At 35.7% G+C, this 21250-nt stretch overlaps 1 protein-coding gene across 2 annotated transcripts in view; it reads right to left on the bottom strand.

Annotated features, from left to right (window-relative positions):
• MAGI2 (membrane associated guanylate kinase, WW and PDZ domain containing 2) overlaps nt 1–21250 on the bottom strand; it is a 704176-nt gene that overhangs the window by 381701 nt on the left and 301225 nt on the right. The gene's annotated exons all lie outside the window — the stretch shown is intronic.

Raw genomic sequence — 21250 nt, 5'->3', positions numbered from 1 at the left:
CAGATGCTACTGTACTGTCAGATTTCATCTTAATTTGGCCAAAGGGGAGCCAAGCAGTCACCCCTCACAGACATTTTTAAAGGCCCATTACAAATCTGATTTATTGGTTGCTAAGGGTCTTCCTGCTATAGTCTGCAGATTTTGCATGACATGGAGCTGAAATCCAGTTACAGATAAATGTCTGCTTCTCTGTATGATCTAAATCCATCTGAATTCAGTATTTCTTGGGCATCGGTCAAGCCTCCCCCGGTTTGCCCACCCCCTCTCCTCCTAATACCTTAAGGCAGTTTACTTCAGAATGAAGCAGAGCATTAACCTGTATAAAATTGCTAATTTTATACAGTAACTCTCTTGCTGCCATTAAAAAAATAATAAAAGGAAATGCCTTTTGTTCTAAAGAGGCAGGGAAAAAAATTCAGGAACAAAAGAAATGCATCTGCCCAGCAAAAGAAATGAGAAATTGCTGGGATATGTTTTAGATGTTTAGGCATGCCGGTGTTAACAACAAGAACCATTCAAATAAAAATGCCAATTTTCTCTTGTTCTTCCATATTTTTAAAAAATCTGATGTCTTTTTCCTCAGAAAAAGAGAAGAAATTCCTTGCCTTCTGTGAAAGGCAAAAGATCATACCAGTGAAATGCATTTGTATTGCTGAAGAAACACCATTCAAACTTGCTCTACTTGAACTGCCCATTGTTACAATTCAGACAATGTACAACAACAAGCACGGCTCAACTTCTAACCATGCCCGCATCACAAGGAATTAAAAGTCAACAGCTCTTCCTATTTCCATAAACTCACCTCCAAAGCCTTCATTTGCAGCTTCTCTGGCAAAAATCTACTGGCTTTGAACAGTCAATTTGTTACAGAGGCATTCAGCTCGTTCTAAAGCCCTGTATTTCGTGAAGGAACTATTCTAAACAAAGACAACGTCAAAAGCTACACAAGGATCGCTCACAGCAAGTCCAACTCAGCCCAAGTTTGGGTTCAACATCTGTCTGAACACTAGTGCCTCCCATTTTGGTTCCGTTTTGTGGGATTAAACCCCATCTAATCTCTTTAAGTGACCCTGACTCAGGTTCCAGCTACACTGCTTTACAAATCCAGAGAGAGAGAAAGAAAAAAAAAAAAAAAAAAAAAAGGCAAGAAAGAGAAGGCAGCGCCTTATCCCACCTTTCCATGGCTCTCAGCCCGTCTGTCTTCGCATGATCTGCAAACCACCTGTACTGGATCCAGCCCATTCTGGGGACGCAAATTATCTTCCCGGTAGATGCAGCCTCAGCTGTGCTTTGATTTTTCGGCACGAATGTCTAGAATCTTCTGCTTAAGCCAGACACAGCAAGACAAAATCTGCAGCTGAGCTCTTTTGTTTTCCCTCTCTCCAGGGCTGAGGCAGCGGCGCTCCCGGCGCTCCCGCTCCCGCTCCCTCCGCCCCCGGCAGCGCCGGAGCGCTCGGCTCCGCCAGCGCCGAGCCCAGCCCGAGCCGCCGCCGAGATCCCTCCGTCAAGGGGCAGCTTCGGGGGGCGGTCAGGTGATCTTCCGGTTAAAAACCGAGAGGATGCTCGGGGATTGAGCGCACGGATCCGTGGTGGGATTCAAACTAGCCATTTACATTACAAAGCAGGGAGGGAAATAGGGCTCGGAGGAGATCGTCAGGCAGCCTTCTGCTTTCCAGCTCTGCGCTGGCAATCCACACAAGAAGGCACAGCGCAAAGATATGCAATTAAACTTTTCAGTGGTAATAATCATACATAGTTTAGATACCATGATGCTTCTAAATATTTCAAATTAGGGGCTTATTCCTAAATAAACATAATTTTTTTTTTAGATGCTATACTGGTTCTGTATCCCTTTTCAGATTCTTCCCAACTGTACATTTTTTAACAATACAATCTTTAAATATTTATGCTGAAGCCATATTTAATTTCTCATCAGCAAATGGACCGTACTCAACTAAAAAACAATTGCTAATTCTTTATTCATATTATTACATTGCAATTCAAAGTATCTTTGATGTAAGGGCCATTACACTTAAAACTCACTCTCGGAATTGTAGGCTATCCAATGGCCTTGCTCCCTGGGATTACCATATAGTGCAGGGCTTTGGAATTTAGACTCTAAAAGACTGAAAGAATTCAGATTCTGTGAGAATCCTAGTTATTGCCATCGTTTCTTATTGGTATAAGAAATACCCAAGTATTGTTGCAACAGTCAGAATTACTTGCAAACAATATGTTAGAAGAAAATCTTATAGGAAACACACAGTGGATCATGATAAAATACTGCATTTAGAACCCCAGTTTCCATTAAAAAAATTCTATCATGTTTAATGAGACCACAATTTCACTCAAAATATTCCTTATGCATTCATTATAAAATGGTAGCAAACAGGAAACACCTGCAAAACTAGGCACAAAGGGTAGAGGAGGCATCAGCGTTTAATCAGTCTTTCTGAGAAACTAAATGTGTAGATGTAATGTATGACCTATTCCAGAAGAAATCTAAACCCATTTTCCTATGGCCATGTTCCTAAAGACTCAGGTTAAAACCAGAAATCCTACTCATCCTTCCACCATCCAACACAGGCACTTCTATACTCCTCCATGTTTCCAACAATATAACAAATAACCATTTACTCATCTTTTATTAACTGTGGATCTGTCCACAGACACCTCAGTCCTCTGGCACTACAAACAGAATGCAGCTTTCCACCTTTTACTGTCTGTAATATCACTCTTATGATGTAAGGCAATTCTTTTGATAAGTACACAAAGGAGCAACCTGGATTTCTTTTAGGGTACTAAGGGAAAAGAGTTATATAAAAGATCATGGATTAACTTCACCATATGACTAGGCTATTATTATATCTACTAGTTTGATAATAACAACCCTATCTTTCAGAGACTTAGCGTTTTTAACCCTGACACATCCTTTTCAGTAATGCTCTACTAAGTGTGCTTCACATCATTCCTACCATAGCCAAAGTTTTTGCCACAGTCCATGAACTTTAACTATTATATATATATATATATATATGAGACATTATTTCAAACCAGTCTTTGTGGGGAAAAAATTGCTTTTCTACATTTCATTTAATTATATATTGAAAAAAAAAATGTTAGAAGTGGGACATTTGCCATGCCTAGGTAAGCACATCCTTGTAGAAAGATATCTAACAACTATTGCATACTTAACGCCAGAACATACTTAAGATTATCCCAACAATGAAAGCCACAGGAACCAACACAAGACAGGAACAAAACAACTCATCCCAGTTGTCTAAGTTTTTGGTTACAGGTGGAATTCTGCAGTTCTTTTGGGCACTCTGTGTAGCCACAGGTAGTTACTCTATTAATAGTTTTTTTCCTTTCACCTTCCTGAAGCCACAATATTGCAAGCAGAGTAGTGATGCTCACTGGCTGCAATGGGTCAAATATGAGAGAGCCAGCTGAGTAAGTCCCCTGCAGAAGCTAGCAGGGCCAGCCAAGCTACGTGTCTTCAGAACTCAGAATTGCATATATATTGGTGTTTTCTAACTTGGATACTGGCAAACTTCTTATTGTTGTTATAAAGTCAGCATAAAACTTGGTTTGAGTAAAAAAATAGGCCTAAAATGTCATTGGTGAAAAGGCAAATAGACACAAATTATCCTGCCTGGTACTTAAGAGTATTTACAATAGAGTGTAAATCATGGGACTGCTCAACAAAGTTTCTGATGCAGTCAATTACTAGAATTCAGTTGTGTTGTTCTGCACAGGACTCCCACTGAATATGATGAGTTTCTTGATAAGCAAGAGGATCACATCTTATGCACACTTATTACAGTCATCAAAATGTTCACTTTAGCAAAGCTGAGTACAGTAGAGCTTTTCAAAAATGAAATGCTGTGGTCACCCATCTATTACAAAGTATGGTTTACAATTCTCAAAAGGAAGTAATTTTGTTTCTAAGAAATAGAGCAATGATTTTAGGTTTCCAAAGGAAAGTCTTTTATAATGTCTGGGCTGCCATACACATTGACAGGAACAAGACATTCAGACTTCACTTGTTGATGCTGTAAGCACAGGTCTAATCCACTGGAATAAAGTGGAGGCTAATCTTCGATCTAAAGGCTGTATGTATACATGAAAGCTGGTATGTAGATAACGTGTACAGACATGTATACATAATTAATAAAACCACATAATAAATATGGATGAAATCCTGTCTCAACCATGCAGATAACAATTATGTTTTGAATTTGTGTGCAGTAATATTTATCAAAATAAAAATCAGTACAAACTGATACTTTACTCAGGAAATAAATACAGGTTTTTTTAATCATTATCTCCTGTAATCTTTAGAGAGGAATTTGAGAGTTTACCAGAAGAATCACTCATTTTAAATCATACTCTTTTAAAAATTAGAGCTTTAATTCAAACAACAACACAGACATAATCAAATTATTGAGGCATGACAAAAATAAATTAATGGTCTACTTTGTGAGAGAAATAGTCTCAATATTTGCAATTTTAATTTCAAAACAGTAAAAAAATGCATATATCTACATAAAACAACAATAAAAAGCCCCTATTTTAGTTATAATATTATCAGCCTTAAGGCTGGATTTATTCTTAAAAGAAGCCATAGAAATAGGTTGCATCTTTTTTACAGTTCATTTATATGCAAGTTAAAAAGGTATACCCCTAAAAATGAAACTATATTCAATCAGTAAGAAAACAGGTATGTCATGTATTTATGAAGTCTTTTTGAATTTGTGCAGCAAACAGGCACAAATATCTTCTTTTTACATTACTCTTCAGATGCAGAATTTGCAAGTCTATGTCTCAAAATTAGTGCTAAAGGAAGAAAACAGCTATAACTACATCAATATTATTGATGACTGAAAATAACCAAGTGCATGCAACCTACACACACACTTTATACAATGGGGCAAACCCAAAAAAAAATGGCATTTATAGTAGTTTGAGTATCTTCCACCCTTAAAAGTACTGTAAATTATAATAGAGAAATTTAACATTTTAAGGTAGATTTCGTTTGGGTTTTGGCTTTACCTACAGTCCTTTGTCATCACAGATTAAAGATTGCAAAGAAGAAAGTGAAAGAAGGCTGAGATAGAGATGTGGTCTGATCTAGTTATATTATATATATGCCATTTGACACGTGGTCTGTGACTCATGCTGGAGAAAGCCTCTATAGAAGGCCTTTCCATGGAATGGGTTAGTTGTTACACTTGACTTTAAAACAGACAGAAAGAACTGAGAGAGGATTAGCTATGTTAACGCAAATATCCTTTGGAATTCATGACCTTTCCTTGTCAAATTATGGGAAGCTACAAGAACAAATTATGGAAACATTCCCTTTTTTAAAAAAAAGGTGAATTATAACAACAGAAGTAACAAAATTCCTTTGACAGTGAGAAGGAAATTCACCATCAAGTCTGATGGAATGTCCATGCTTTTTTCCCCCTTGTGGGTATGTTGCACATTGCACAGGATTACATCCAGATTTTTTCTATTATTTCCAGCACGGGAGATTCCACAACCTCTGTGGGCAATCTGTTCCAGCGTTTGGTCACCTACACAGTGAAGAAGCTCTTCCTTGTGTTCAGGTGGAACTTCCTGTGAATCAGTTTCTGCCCCTTGCTCTTTCCAGTTGCTCAGCACCACCAAAAAGAGCCTGGTCCATCCTATTGGCATCCTCCCTTCAGATACTTACAGACATTCTTAAGGTCCCTTCTTAGTCATCTTTTCTCATGACTGAACAGGCCCAGCTCCCTCAGCTTGTACTTTCCTTATAGGAGAGATGCTCCAGTCCCCCAGTCACATTCACAGAACTGCACAGGACACTCTCCAGGAGCACCAGGTCTCTCTTATACTGAGGAGCCCAGACACAGCACACTAGATGCAGCCTCATTAGGGCTCAGTAGAGAGGAAACTAATTCTCTTGTACAAACTTTGCAAAGGGTTCAATTAAATTCCATAAAATTTAACTTGTGGATGATTTGGGGAATGGAATGTACAGCTTGCAGCAAAACTTTAACAAAATTACTTTGCCAAGCAGTTCTGAGACTTGTGTTTCAGAGAAGACTGAGTGTCTTCATCTAGCTGATGAACACACTAGCCTTAATAACTTTGGCAGAAGCCAGTGCATAGCGATGGGAAAAAAAGTCCCATAAAAATGCCTTGTTATTTTTTTGAGGATATTAATTTAACTTTCTTGGGATAGTTCAACAGTTTCTCCTTGAGCTTGTAATATTGCCTGTTCAGGCTCATGATGAGAAGGAGAAGATAATTATAGTGCTCTTCAGACAGTATGTTCATTAAGTGTGTTATTTTGGATAAGTAAGTTTTTTAATTGGCTTCCAGTGCCTGCCAGTAGGATGGTCTGTGGCAGCATTGCAGTGAGGATCTGTGCCCCTACTGCTTTTGCCTGTTGGAATTCAGTACAGTTTAATTGAATTACAATAGGGGTAACCACAAGATGTCAATTACTGGTTTATTCAGTGTTCACTCTTCTTCCAATGGCACTTGATTGATTCACTCGGCACACTTCTCTTATTAGAGGACCTCTTCCCCACTTCCCAGGGAATAAGATGCCACATTCTTTATTAAAAAGCAGTGTAATTCACATAACTCTGGTGGCATTGACTGCAAAAGTTAAATTTCTACCTGGCCTGAGTTTATAGCATGTGACCTACTTTATCTGAATCTAGAGTTGGAATGTCTTCCTGCTCCTGTGACTTTGCCCATGTGTTGATAGTTTCCCTCTCTGGAACGGGGAAGATTCTATTTTCTGAATTATGCAAAATTATATTTTGCCTGATAGAAAAAAAAAACCAACAGTTTGTTCTTTTGAGAAAATAAAATGGTTTAGAAAGAATCTTTCTATATTTCAAGTGTTTAAGTTATGTGAAAGAATTAAATAAAAATAAATCCTTAACATATCTTTCTGACTGCTCCCTAGTGCTTTGTCACCCAACTTGAGACCTGAAACCATAAAGACGCCAAAAGTTTTTGCTAAAAGCACTTAGTATGTTGCAAAGACAGTTACCTAAATCCATGAAAACTGGTCAAATATTTTGCCAATTCTCCTTTTAGGTAAGTGATATCTTGATTAAATACAATTTTAAACAAAAATAACAAAACAAAAATTAGTATTTTTGCAAATTTTTATTCCTTTGTTAATAGTGGAGCGTAATAAGTTTTGAAAAACTTCTTCATGGAGAAAAATAATTTCCTGATCTGTAAATGTTAAAGTGTAAATTTGAAAAATCACTGTGGTTGTATCAAAATTGATATGACATGACTATGTTTTTACTCAAATGGTATTTCACCATGATTTAAGAAGAGCAAAATTACATTTTAGCAAACATTCTTTAATCCTGTGTGCTCCTACTAGTAGGAATGAAACAGAAAGCATAAGAAAACTTAAATTTGCAGGAGGAATGTATATATTATTAGAAAATAACAAGACTGAGCCTTCTCAAACTAGTATTGTTGCACTGTACTTCCAAGTTATTACCTGCTAGAGATTATTTACTCAACTGAATGCTGGTTCAGTCCTCTCTTGTCCCTGTATATGACACAACCCTCTTCTAAAACAGTTCTCAAAATTTCTATTGCAGTGCAGATTTTGGACTAAGATAATGTTATAACAAATTAAGAAAACCAATCCTTAAAGCATTAAGTCTACTAATTTATTTTATTCCTATTAATTGTAACTATAAAAATGTTCTTTATTTATTTAATGCCATATTAAAATAACAGAAATCTAAGAAGAAAGCAAAATACATTTTAGTATTCTGCTTGTATATGCTGTATTAAGATACCTTGTTTAAAATAAATCATGTTTGGGGTTGCTGTAATACCTTTGAAAAAGAAAATGGAAGGTCTATAATTTTTGTGCAAATAGTCCAAATCCACAACTTGATGTTTACAGAAAGGGAACACATCCACTATTGTAACTCCTAATGGTTGAAGACTATAATCCTTCTCTGAAGCCAACAATATTTTGCTGGGAAATGGCTGATTTTAAATTTCATATATGATTGTTCTGGGAAACTCAACATTTGGAAATTATGACACATTTTTCCTTTCCCTCCTCCTGCTGTGTTGTATGGGAAGAGGAGGTAAGCATTTTCATACAATTTCTCTTCCACTCTGCAACTTCAAATGTGGGGACTCACTGGGGCTTTTGTAGGCTAAGAGTTGCAACTGAAATTCCAGGTTTTTTGTTCCCTAATTACCAAAGACAATCATCAAATTACTCAGAATACATATAAAAAATTGTATCTATGTGTAAGTATGAGGTATGATGGCTACAATTTTAATTATTTTATTTACTCTTCCTTGTACTTGCAGTATTTTAACTAGGTGTGATAATATTTTCTCATTAATATGAATCTGCTGTTATTGTTATTAATAGTATCCACCTCTGTATTCATGCAGTGTTTTAAATGTTATGTTTGCATGTTATGTGCATTTTAAAAGTCCAAAGAATTGTATAATTCTATAATTCAATTCCTATATGAACACATAAAACTGTCAGTTTTGTATTTAAATAAATTATTGGAAAAGTACCTTTTTTTAACTTTCTAGCAGATTTTGCCTAAATAAAGACGAAAGCCTCATATTCATAGTGTACGTAGTAATATTCCATCTAGTCATTAATAGTCAAACACTCACACAGTGGCACATCTGACATAGGCAGCTGAGTTGGGAATTGAAACCATAATAATTAACAATAGATTTCCTGATCTCACCATGACAAGTAAATGAAACACTCTGTGGTGTGCTTGCCCACTGGAAGAGGGAATTAACTCAGTATGAAAAGCAGAATGGAAGCATATCTCTGATAAGATCTAATGCACAAGGAATGCAACAATGGGAAGCTTGTGTCAGCAGAACACATCAAACTCTTTTCTAAATATTGTGCATGAGTATGCAAAAACATGCACATTCCCCATAAGAACCATAGTGAAATGCACAGGATGTACAAAACAATCCCTACTGCAATAAGGAAATAAATAAATAAGTAGATAAATGAATTAATTTATGAATAAAATTTATGAATTTTCTTATTAACACAAAAAATTTAATCCAACAATTAAATTTCTTCATTAATTTTGGCCCGATTAACTTTAAATTTCCTAATTAAACAACTCCTCTCCCTGATCCTCCTGAGCAACCTGGCGGCTCTCAGCGTTCAGGACCCTGGAGAGCAGCAGCGCCCCGAGCCCCGCTGGCAGGCACAGAAACAGTCTCAGCCCTGCCCTCTCATGTTCCATTCATTGCTATCTCTCTTCTTATTTTGTGCCTCCTATGACTGCTCCATATTTCCCCTCCTCTTCCTCAAATTGTTCTTTTCTCTTATAGTGACATTTACTGTTGTAGCAAGTTTTTCTCGAAAATAAAATGTTCTCCCTTTTGTTCTTCAAAGTGTGTTGGTTTTGTTGTTTGTTTGTTTTGGTTTTGTTTTTGTAAGGCTGCCTTATCTTATGGCAATATTATCATGGGACATTCGATATATTTTTTGTGTCAGGCATTATAGTTTTGTTGTTTTAATATGTACCTAGTTGGATACACTGCATTCTTTTACACTGTTTATTGTTAGAAAAATTACTTTATAGAAATCCTGAATCAGAAATTACTGTGTTTGTAGTCATAAAAAGTAGTTCAGTACAGCCATAACCATGCAGTTGTAGTTACTAATCTTCTTGCATGTATTAAACACATTTTAAATTTCAGATTCTCTTCAAAACTTGAATGACAAGATAAAATTTGAAATTATAACTAAAAATCTGATTCTGTAAAAACTTACAAGGGTGAATAGGCCCAGTCCATTCAATGCAACTATTCACCTGCACAAAGCCACATGGTATATCCTTTCAGACCTGTTCCTAAATGATCTCATTAAGCCTCAGAGTTTAATTAACTCTCAGAGAGATATAAATCAAGAGTGATTCCCAAAAGTCAGTACAGACTCACTGGTGTAACTCAGTAATTTTTTTTTGGTTTCTTAAGGAGAACCAAGTTTCTGTAATAGCATTATGAGAGGGAGGCAAGAAGGAAGGAAAGGAGGATGTGGGTATGGCATACACAGAAACATGAATTCTGCGTGTCCTTCACTCTCTCCGACTATGCTGGAGCACCATGGCCAATTTCAAATGGTTTTTATAATACAATAGTCATCTTCAACCTATCAAGCTTTTAGAGTTTTTGTGAAGATACAGAGGGGTAGGGGGAATCAGGAAGGCCTGAACAATGAGCACATTATGGAGATCAACCACAAGATTCATAAGAGAGCCTTTTTGTGGATTTGGCATCATGGAAGCATTCCTTCTTCCTAAAAGCCATGAGAGTTCGGAAAATATATTTCACATCTCTCTTTCAGTTTGTGGCTTTGTAGGTTTACTCTGCAATATGGAATCCAGAGTGCATCCTCAGAACTGGCTCCCCCATCAGAATAAGAAATATCCTTTCTTTCTTCACACTCATGCAGTGTGCTTTGGAAAATTCAGACACACACAAAAAAAGAAATCTTCAGAACAAAACAGTCAAATCATTGACATGCTGTGATGGACTGTTTATAATGGCTCCAAGGCACCACTTTCAGTCAAAGCACTTATCAATTCACAGCAGGAAAATCAGGTGATATAAAGTGGGAAGTATGAAGGGTAAACCCTATATATTTGCAAGAATAAGGACATGTATATTTTAGACAAGAATAAGTTGAAGGTGCCTACAAATTCAGTCACATTCAAACACTATCAATGAATCATAGCCCTACTCTGGATCACTCAGAACTCAAATTGGCTAACATATAGGTCACTACATAAACTTGGAATTGAGAATAAAAAACAGTGTGTCTGGCAGACAAGCTTCATAGGTCTGAGGTGAATTTTAGACTCTACAAAGCTCATTGAGCTGAAGAAGCTTTTTCTTCAGTACAAAATCAGAGATCCTACTTCCGCAAGCAGTGAAAAAGGAAGGCAAACCATCCTCATTGCAAGGCAGGAGCTGTTATTATAACTGAGACCCCATGCCTTCAAATTTGAAAGCAGAGCAACTAATGCCACTCACTCTGTAGGCACTGACTGAATAGTGACTGAATATCAAATGGAAACCAAAACTGGTAGAGCATACTCTTAATAAATAATATTTTACTTCTATACATCTCTTTTTTTTTCTTTTTTTTTTTTTTCCTAGCAGAAATAAAAATTGTTTCTCTAGAAGAATCTTTGATAACTGGACTCTGACGGAAATCACAACTTTTTTAACCTCCTAAAGAAGTGTTTTTTTCTATAAGGATTATGGAATTAAGAAGCCCTGCATTTGACAAAAGAAAATTGACAAGTAAAGAATTTATAGGAAATGTGTGAATTCAAATGTGAGCTGAAAATTTGAACTGGCAATAGGTAGTGACTGTTATCAATAGGAATTCCTAATGTACAACTACAGAAAATTCAGGTTTCCTAAGTCTTATCCTCTGCAGTGGGAACATTAGAAACAGTTAAAATACAGAGGAACAATTCCAGTTGCTATATGTGATAGTCAAAAATAAACATTAAACACCCAATCTTTAATGATACTTTAGGTGGAAATGTTATGATTTACAGCTATGAGTTGGCATCCCAAGCACACAACTAACAGTCTCCTTAGAAGGCAGGTATCTGCAACTACTCATTTTCCAGAGTGTCAGACCTGTATCCAGTTGTCAGAATCAACACCAGGAGCCTAGTCTTACTTTTTCTTCTAGTGTATTTTTCTGTATTCTGTGGAACACCTTCACACATGAAGAGAAACCCATTTTTGACATACATGTCAAGATTTCTGATATCACAGTTTACCTTACTGTTCTCTCCTGACAAAAAAATTCTTGTGAACAAAGATTACACATACCAAAATTCAGTGCATATTCATTCAACCCTTCCAGTTTCTTATATGGAATTTGATAAAATAAGAACAAACTTTTGAATATTGTCAAAAGTATTGCCTGGCAAGCAAAAAATACAAACAGATTATTGTATTGCAAATACCTCTGTCTTGCCACTCCATTAAAATATGATACAGAAGGATTTTTCATTTCATTGAAAGAGTAGAACAGCAGCAACTTATATAGAGCTACTCTAAAATGAGAGCTGAAACTTTGACTAGATTATAGATCTTTACTGCTGGTCTCATGTTCCCTAGAGGAGTCATAAGAGGACTTGTGGATTTTTTGCCTTGCATCTGATTCCAGTGATGGCACAGGCAACAATTTTCATATGCAGAATATTAAGGGTATTTTTAACTGTGAATAAAGAAGAATTCATCAGTATTGGGATGTACTGCAGATGCTACATTGAACTTTGGAATTCTTTTTCTGCTGTTCAACCTCTTCACATCACAGCAAATATTCTATTTCACAGGTAGTCCCAAATAAGGAAGAGTTACTTAATCAAGAAAATGATCTTATTGCCAGTAGCACAGGCTATTGAATGTTATTGGCATTTTATCACAACAGCAAAAACAGGTGACTGAAATGGAGAGAACTGATTTCTTTTAAACCAGGCTCCAGTCAGATAAAGTGCATTCTGTACTGAAAACTAGGTAATGAATGGCTGGATTGCTTCTGTCCTTTCTTTTAGAAGGTAGAGCAGGATGTATCAGGAGGAAATTCCTTCCCATTTAGGGCATGATTAAAATGGTTAAAACTGCCATCTAGGCATCTCCTTTCATGAGATGTATATTCCAGAGGGAAGGAAGAGAATAGTCAGAGATGAGTGATGAGCTTCTAGGAGTAGTGACAGAAAATATCCTTTTTGAAAACTGTGCCCTTTTTGAAAGTCTTTTTTGAAAACTCTGGATCTGTACATAGAAAATATGCATATCTCAGGATTCTGTGGCTAGGATTTTCAAAGAATACCTGTATCCCACTTAAGAGCAATGGAAAACCCATGAGATAAATCATAAGAAAGCAGCTCCTCTAGTGTATATTAAGAGTAAAAAATCATGTTATATAATTCTTACTCACATTCTGGATGGGTTCTTTTCACTTCCTTTCTTTGGAAGCCTACTTTCCTTGAAATCTGATCACCATGCATGCTTCTACTACAAAATGTATTTATATTAATAATTTAATGATAGCTGAGCCTCACAAGGTCATTTGTGTTCTGCGAGGTAGAGGTTATTTTACTAGATTTAAAAATGAAGGAATAAAAGAAGCATGACATGACTCAGTAAAAAGGCTTTTTTACTTTAGAACCTAAATATTCTAATCAATAACACTGTGGAATAGTTGTTCCCTGAGGAAAGAAACAAATTAATAAATAAATGTATTTAATTGGCATAATAATTCCTTAGGCTGTTCCAATTTCAAGACAGAGTTTCCTTGGCATAATTGGTCTTTCTTGTTTTCATTCTCTGACCTTAATGTCCATCTTTGTTCCCTTCTGGAGTATTACCAATAGATTAATAATTTTGAAAGCCTGCCAAGATAACAGTGGTGGTGATGACAGTAGATTTTGGTATTTCCTCAGAATGCTGAATAGTGCAGCTGAATTGTGCTTAAACTGATGTGAGAGATGATAAAATAATTTAATGGTCTGCAGTCTATTGTAGTTTCTGATATCTATACCCTCTCTAAAAGCAAAGAGAAATAAAAACATATTCCTGTCAGAATTCACAAAATAGTCTCAGGAAATAGCTAAAAGTCTGTGTAAACAACAACAACAACAATCTATCAAGTAAGATGACCATATCTTTAGATACCCAAATCTCAAAGCAGAACACCTAAGCCCCAACAGTCCAATAAGAGAAGTACTGACAGCATAAAAAAGAAGACACCTCCTCTCATCAAATGAATTCAGATGCTGGGATTGCAATTAGTAATTCCAAAATTAAGCAATGTGAAATGAAGCAGATATTTGGGCCTTGGTTAGGAAATGTACAGCAGAACAGACACCAGTATTATGCATGCCTGGAAATAACATAGCTGACATAATTACAGCAGGAAAAAAAATTAAAGAAATAAAAAAACTCATGTACCATGGAACTTATGCTTCAGCAAGTATGAGATCGATGGATTATATGGCTTTTGAAGGCTTTCATTTACAGTTAAATCCAAACTGAAACACCAGAGCATTAAAGCCAGAGAAATCTGAAGGTCAGCATTTTTTTCAATGAACAAAGTATTTAAAGTAGTCTCTAAGTGAGCACTTCTTTTGTTATATAAAACCCTGTTCACTGAACCGATTTCCTGTTAGTAGACTGAACCATGGATTAGGTACATTTGATTTGAAGAATGTCAGTAATGAAACAAATCATCAGGAAAGGAAAGAGAATTTTAAAGTGTGCTTAGCACACTTCAGGGTCCATGTGACAAGGTTTTGCAGAACAGGGTGGAAACTCAATGGAAAGAAATAAGGGGAATATATGAAAAGGGATGTAGATGTGGTTTTAGAAAGCTGAACTTTCTGCGAGAGGTACTTGGAACTGAGGTAGCTGGTGAAATATAAATGTCAACAACCATTATAGCTTAATGCAAGTGAAACGTTTGTAGTGCAGAGTTATAAAGAAGTGTGGCTGTAGTTGAAGTTGGTCTGGGTTAATGGATGCTGTGTGTTCTTACAATTCAGATCAAATAATTGCTAGTCAGTGTTCCTGACTTGCACCAATAATGTTATCATTAAAATGGTGCAATTTCAAGCAAGTCAACTGCAATGCCTCAGTTTACCTGTTTATTAAACCAGAATGGCATTTAACTGTGCCGTGAGGCTTAATTACGCTCAGAAGGTACAGGGGATCACTGTAGGACACACATGCATGTGAATTTCTATGAACACAACATCTATATCAACAGATACAGTTCTCTGAATAATAAAAAACATATCTGCAGGATTGGAGGTGTAAAGATGGTGCTTCTTTCCATCATTGTATAGTAAATTACACGTAATTAGAAAAAGGAAAACTAAGATAAAATGGGACAACTTTATAATTGTGCTGAGAATTCAACACTCATCATCCCACATGTAAAAATCTAGAACATTTTAGGACATTTTTCTGATATTTGTCTGGAAGACAGCCAAGGCTAAGCAGCAAAATCTAACAGTCCATAGTTCATAATGGTGCCACAGACACAAATCATGACTGGATGCTTCTCCCTGTGCCAAAGGATAGCTTTAATTATGACACTTACATTACCATCAGGACAAAACAGTTCAGCAAACTATTTCACTATCTACCTTAAAAACTTCAAAACATTGTTAGATATATTCTTTTTTGGATACCATCATGTTGAAGAGGCAATTGCATTCTCAGCACCACTTCAAATGTCCTTGACTCTTCAGATAGTGAGAAATTTGCATGTGGTGCCTTTGACTTACCAAACAGCCCCAATTCAATTCTAGTATCTTTCTTTTAATTTTTTTTCTTTTAGTTTGCTTTAATTTGTGGGGTTTGTTTTGTGGGGATTGTTTGTTTGGGTTTCTCTTTGTTTTGTTGCTCTTGGTGTAGGAGGATTCTATGCTTTAGTTAGGCTTTCAATCTTAAAACAATATTCCTGTATGGCAGAAATCAGATCTAAATCCATATCCTCCCACATTAAGAAATTACAATATCTGAAAAAAAAAATTGTTAACATATATTTAAGACTATCCCTCATATCTCTTACAGAGCATCACTTTAGAAAAATTAAACCTTCTGAAAAGCATAAAATAAAGAACTACAGTACATGACAGCTCAGTCTAACTCACTCCAATCTTACCTCTGCAAAAGCCACTGGGAATATCTGTGACAGCCCATCTCCAAAAGCAGCACAAGACAGGGCAGAGTGGTAAAATATAGAGTGAGTTAAAGGGAAGAAAAAGTGTTTCTGTGAAGTAAGCAAAGTGCTTTTTCCATGATTCTTTTATATTATCTGCAAAAACAGAATGCAAAATATATATGGCAGGCCATGGATTAGCAAGGGCAGAGCTAAGGTTCATTTTATATTTCCTCATTTCCCACAATTTAAATTTGACAGGTAAAAGCAGTAGTGGTTAGCTTGTGAATCAGGCTACAAGAGATATTTATAGATGTGTAGGTAACACATATATTTCAATTAATAAATTTGAGTACTTTCGATAAAAATTAATTGTGTTTTTGTGAAGATCTGTGAATGCTGAAATATAAAAGCAAAACCATTTTTATATAAGATTTGAAGCTGATTTAGGTGGATATAGCTGTTGCAGAAGTTGAAAGCTGAGTAATTGTTGCAATTAGGCAGAAGGAAGTTGGTTTTTTTCCCACTCCTGACTACATTACTACAGCAGAAGAGTAATCATTGTTCCCATTATTCCTATAATTCTCATTGCTGGATGCTGGAGTTACTAAGATACTAAGAGAGATGGATTGTTAGTTTTTCTCAAACCTAAATAGCATCAGTCTCTGTGTGTTACACTGCTTCTAAGTACAGAAAAGAAGGCAAATGTTTAACAGATCTCTAGTTTTGAAAGAATATGTACAGGGCCAAAATTTCTTGACCTCAGGCTCCTTGCAGGGGGTTCTTAATGATCAGCATGAAGCCTGGATGGTGAAGGAGTGTGCTGGGTTGCTGTTTCTTTGTGAAAAAAACGTGCCTGGTCCCTGAACATGGAAAAATGAAATTCTTATTATTTAAGTTATAACCTAAGCTGGATGTTATGGAGCAGTGAAATATATAAATGTTATTTTATTTCCCCCCACTCCTTGTGTTCATGACTGAAATGCTTAGTTTCTTTTTACATTATTTTATATGCCTGCCCTTGGCCATCCCTAAATCATTGAACTTACCTTTTAAACTGCAGCTAAAAAAATAAATTAAAAAAAAAATCATCAGACATAATACAGACAGAGGTTGGAAAAGAAAGAAAGAAAATCCTAGACAAAATTTAAAATAAATGGGCAAAATGTATGGCACTCATGTAGCAAAAAAATCCTCAAAGCTATCTCAAAATGCTTCATCCCCCTAATTTTTTACTTAAAGACACATAGTTCAGAAGTGCCATATTGAAAGAAGAGAAAAAAACAACAGAAAAATGTATTGGGGGGTACAGATGTGTTCTCACTATCATCGCTTTCTACTGTCATGAAAGGAAACGGGGCAGACTCAGAAGGAGGCTCTCTTCCTAAGAAAATTGTTTTTTACCATAATAACAACAACCAGTTAAGGGTTTTTCTTTTAGAAACACAGCTCTGAGTTCACGCCCAACTTTTGCTGGATTTGGGGATAAGATTTTTTAGAATAAATAACATTGTGCAAATTGAAACATGGGATCTATGCTTTAAAACCCACTCAACTTAAAATGGAAAACAGCAAATCATTATGGGCCTTATGAATGAAAGACAAAATTAGATATCTATACACACCCAAGAGAGAGCATACTATTGGAAGAAGTACCTAGTCCACAGGAATTTTAGAAGAAGAAATTAAAGTATTTGAGTTTATCTGAAGAGATCTTCAATCATAGTATTTGGGTTGCTATATTCAGCAAACTGTGAGTTGATTTGAAATGGAAATATATATATTTAGAGTAAAAGGAGTGTGCAGATGGTCTTGGATGACTGAGAAACAAAACGAGTACTAGCACAAAATGAGCACAAACTGTTCATTTTATGAGTTGTCATGGAGAGAATTATGAATGGAAAATATTCTTACACACTAATGAAGGCAGGAGAGCCCTGAAAGCCGCATTAATTATACTGTAACTGCATTACTTCAGTATGGACAATTTGCTGTACAGTATTTCTTATTTTAAGTGCTGACAAACTACTGTGTAAAATTTCATGCAAACACATCAGTTTTCTGAAGAGCAAAACAAAACTTTTAGATTTGAAGGAAGAAACTTGCAATATGGAAAAAAGTTTGCTCATTCAGCAAAAGTGAACATGCCAAACCTGAGAAAAGGTAAGAAAGGAAAGGAGTGCATTTAATTTTCATTCTAGTGAAAAAGACTAAAGGACAAACAGAAACCTCTGTTTCTTTCTGTAAAGACAGAGGTGGATAGGTGATGCAGAGTAGAGTTAACAAATACAAGTATTGATAAGAATGGCCAACTGTTTGTAGTTTGGGAGGTTAGGTGAACTAGCAGTTCAGGTATGATGTGAGTATATTACTGATTGATAAGGATTCAATGATTGAATAAGTTGCTGAAGATAGTATAAAGTAAATATATTAATTTAATAGTTTATCTGGTAGAATGGAAGATTGTCAAACAATATAATGTGTTACATTTCCAAATTTTTCACTAGGGTCTTGCAGTAGAGGACTTGGGAATAGGATTTTCCAATTCCTTCCATACCTAGGAAGGAAAATGACACAGGAAACCAAACTTTGAAGTTACCTACTCACTGAAGTCACCTATTCACCTAAAAAGTGAAAAATTACCTATTTAAGTACTTGAGATACCATTTTAAATCTGGCACTTTCAGGATCCATTAAGACCAGGTGATGTAAAATTGAATGCAGCAGCTTATGTTTAAGACAATTCTGAAGTTAAGGAAAACAAAACAAACCCAAACCAACATTGCATTTTAGTCACCAACTGTGAGTAACAAAATCACACTTTTACTGGTCTTGTAGATCTCAAGATGTTCCTCACCTTCTGCCACTGTGCTGGCAGGACAGTAAGAGCACAGGAAAAAAATCCTGATTCTCAGCAAATATACACTAGTTGGAATGTAGCATAGTGCTGGTTCCAGAGGCACTTCCCACATATAAGGCAGTTTGCAGATTTTGAGGTGATTCTGTTTAAAGCAAATTCTTTTCAGATTGCCATAGCCTATAGTCATAATCTGATAGATACACAAAGAAAAACTCAGCATCTACTTTAATTAATGATACTGCCACCAAGAGTGCTGTAAAAACAGATGTGTATATTGAGGACATGTACTTTTTCTTTAATAGAATCAATTCATAGAGAGGTTTGGTGCTTCAAAACTAGTGTAACACATCATATAGTGTTATTTCTGATTAAAGAATATTGCTTGATTTTCTTACTCTCCAAGCACCTCAAGAAGCAACTTATTTCTCTAGCTAAACTCAAATAAAGTCATATACATAATACAATTAAAATTCATGCTCGATGATTATCTTTCTGTATCATTTTCTTCAGCTATTTCATTCAGTCTGAATAATATTCAGTATTTGCTTTCTTTCTCACCATGTATATGAGAGGTTGCTATTTGCAATGTCTGCATCAAAAGAGAAATGAGAGTTCTTAGAGGCATACATGGGGTACACAGCATGAATTTAATCTAAATATATGTAAAACCTTTCTTGTTCACTAAAAAACTTTTTTTATTTCTTTTGTCAGTCTGTATTTTTCATGGCAAGTAGCCAGCCAGTATGAAAGAGTGAGGCTCTCTCACCCACTGCCTGATCAAGGTCTCTTCAGCTGTTTTCTGACGGGTTGAGCAATAAAGCTTCCCACTGACCTTAGCTAACACTTTGGAAGCTCAGTTTTGGTTTACAAAGCAAAATTAAGCATTCACTCCCTTCTTTTATTTTTTTTTTTTGTTTTGTTTTTTGTTTTGTTTCTTTTTGTAAATGTGCCTCGTGATTCATATCATCACATAATGAATGAAACCCCAAAGAGTTGCACAGTTCCTTGCAATGTTCCCCCAGACTGGCTCTATCTGGTTGGAGAAGAGCTGCTGGACATAAAGTGGAAGCGCACCTCAGCTTCCACACAAATTCTCTAAAGTTCATGATCTCTTCATATTGCCAATCCCTGTGAGTGACAATGACTGATCATCTTGCGTGGTTTTAATTTAAGAGCAATAAGTGAGAATAAAGACTTGAGATTTAATTTTTCCTCTGATATCTTTGTTAACAAATGTAGAAGTCTCCCTTTTAAGTGAATTTTACTAGAAAAATAAATGGATAAGGTTTACAGACAGTGACATCCTCTAAAGAAAAAGCATTACAGCAATAATAGTATGTTACAACATAATGACTCTATCCACATTACTCTTCAAGTTTTCTAGGGGACCTGTACTTTATTCAATTATTTTCATTTACCTAGCTCCAATAAAGACCAATTTCCAGAATACAAATGAATGCCTAAACCCAGTATCCTGCTACTTAAAATTCTGAGGAAAATTTTAGGTAGAAATAATGGCATTCCAATCTCAGCTTGCGTACAGAATGTACTGAATGACAGTGGCAAAGTCAAGTGAATTCTGGACATCTGTTTCTCTCCTAGCATGAATAGTTCTTACGTTTTGTGACAATTAATTGAGTTATATGTTCCTTTTTATTCGTGTAACATCACCACCACACCTGAGGTCACCAAAGTTTTTTTTCACCAGTGTATTTAAAAAAAACCCCCTTCGCTTTTATACATAGGTATCTGCATGTTATACTTTGGAATAAAAAAGCTGCATATTTAGTCAAAAAGGTTGAAGGGAGATATTTTCCTTCCCTCTCTGTAATTCACCTAAGAGATTAAAGCAAAGATCACATGGAGTTTAATCCCTGAACTGCATTTTTCAGGAAACATACTATTATTGAGAAAAAAGTCACCAATATCTAAGCCTATTACTATCACTGCCTTAACATTGCCTTGTGTTATGGATGTACACATTTAAGTGAAAGAGAAGAAAACAAAATGATTTTGTGCTCTTACAGTTTTATGCTTATAAAGAGATTTGTGTATTTTTCTAAGACACAAATTTTAAAAACACATATTGAAATACACATCTACAAGTTTTAAAAATACGTCTTTTAAAAACCAGAAACTCTTAAATTATAGTATGCAGAAAATTGTAAGCAAAACTAATACCTAACTACTCTGAATTGCTCTCTTCAACCACAGATTTGCTTCATTTTCTTCACAAAATCCATTGTTTCTGAGAAGTGTTCTAATTAACAGCTTAGCCAGAGTTAGAAAATACTTTCCATGCCAGTTGCTTTTCTCTGGAACAAGACAGATAAGGAAATAAATAGGTTTGTCCTTCCAGAAATGCAGTTAACCCTTTTAAGTCAGCTGATCCATTCCAAAGCAATTTCCTTTGATATAGTTAGTACTTTATCCAACAAAAGAAAAACAAACCAAATTCACTTGAACATTGATATAGGTTTACTTCTAGATACCATTCTAATTAATCACACAATCAATAATGAAATATTTCTAACCTTGTTTGTAACAAAATATAGATCTAGGTATTCACAGGGAATGTTTCTTTGCTTAGTAAAATTTAAAACAGATATGCAAAAAGCCAAGCTAATGGGAACATTTCAAAGCAG

The sequence above is a fragment of the Onychostruthus taczanowskii genome, unplaced genomic scaffold, assembly GCF_017590055.1.
Source record: "Onychostruthus taczanowskii isolate IOZ18803 unplaced genomic scaffold, ASM1759005v1 scaffold23, whole genome shotgun sequence".
NCBI classification, from domain to species: domain Eukaryota; kingdom Metazoa; phylum Chordata; class Aves; order Passeriformes; family Passeridae; genus Onychostruthus; species Onychostruthus taczanowskii.
Note: the sequence above shows the minus strand (reverse complement) of the source record. Positions and strands in the feature narration are given on the sequence as shown.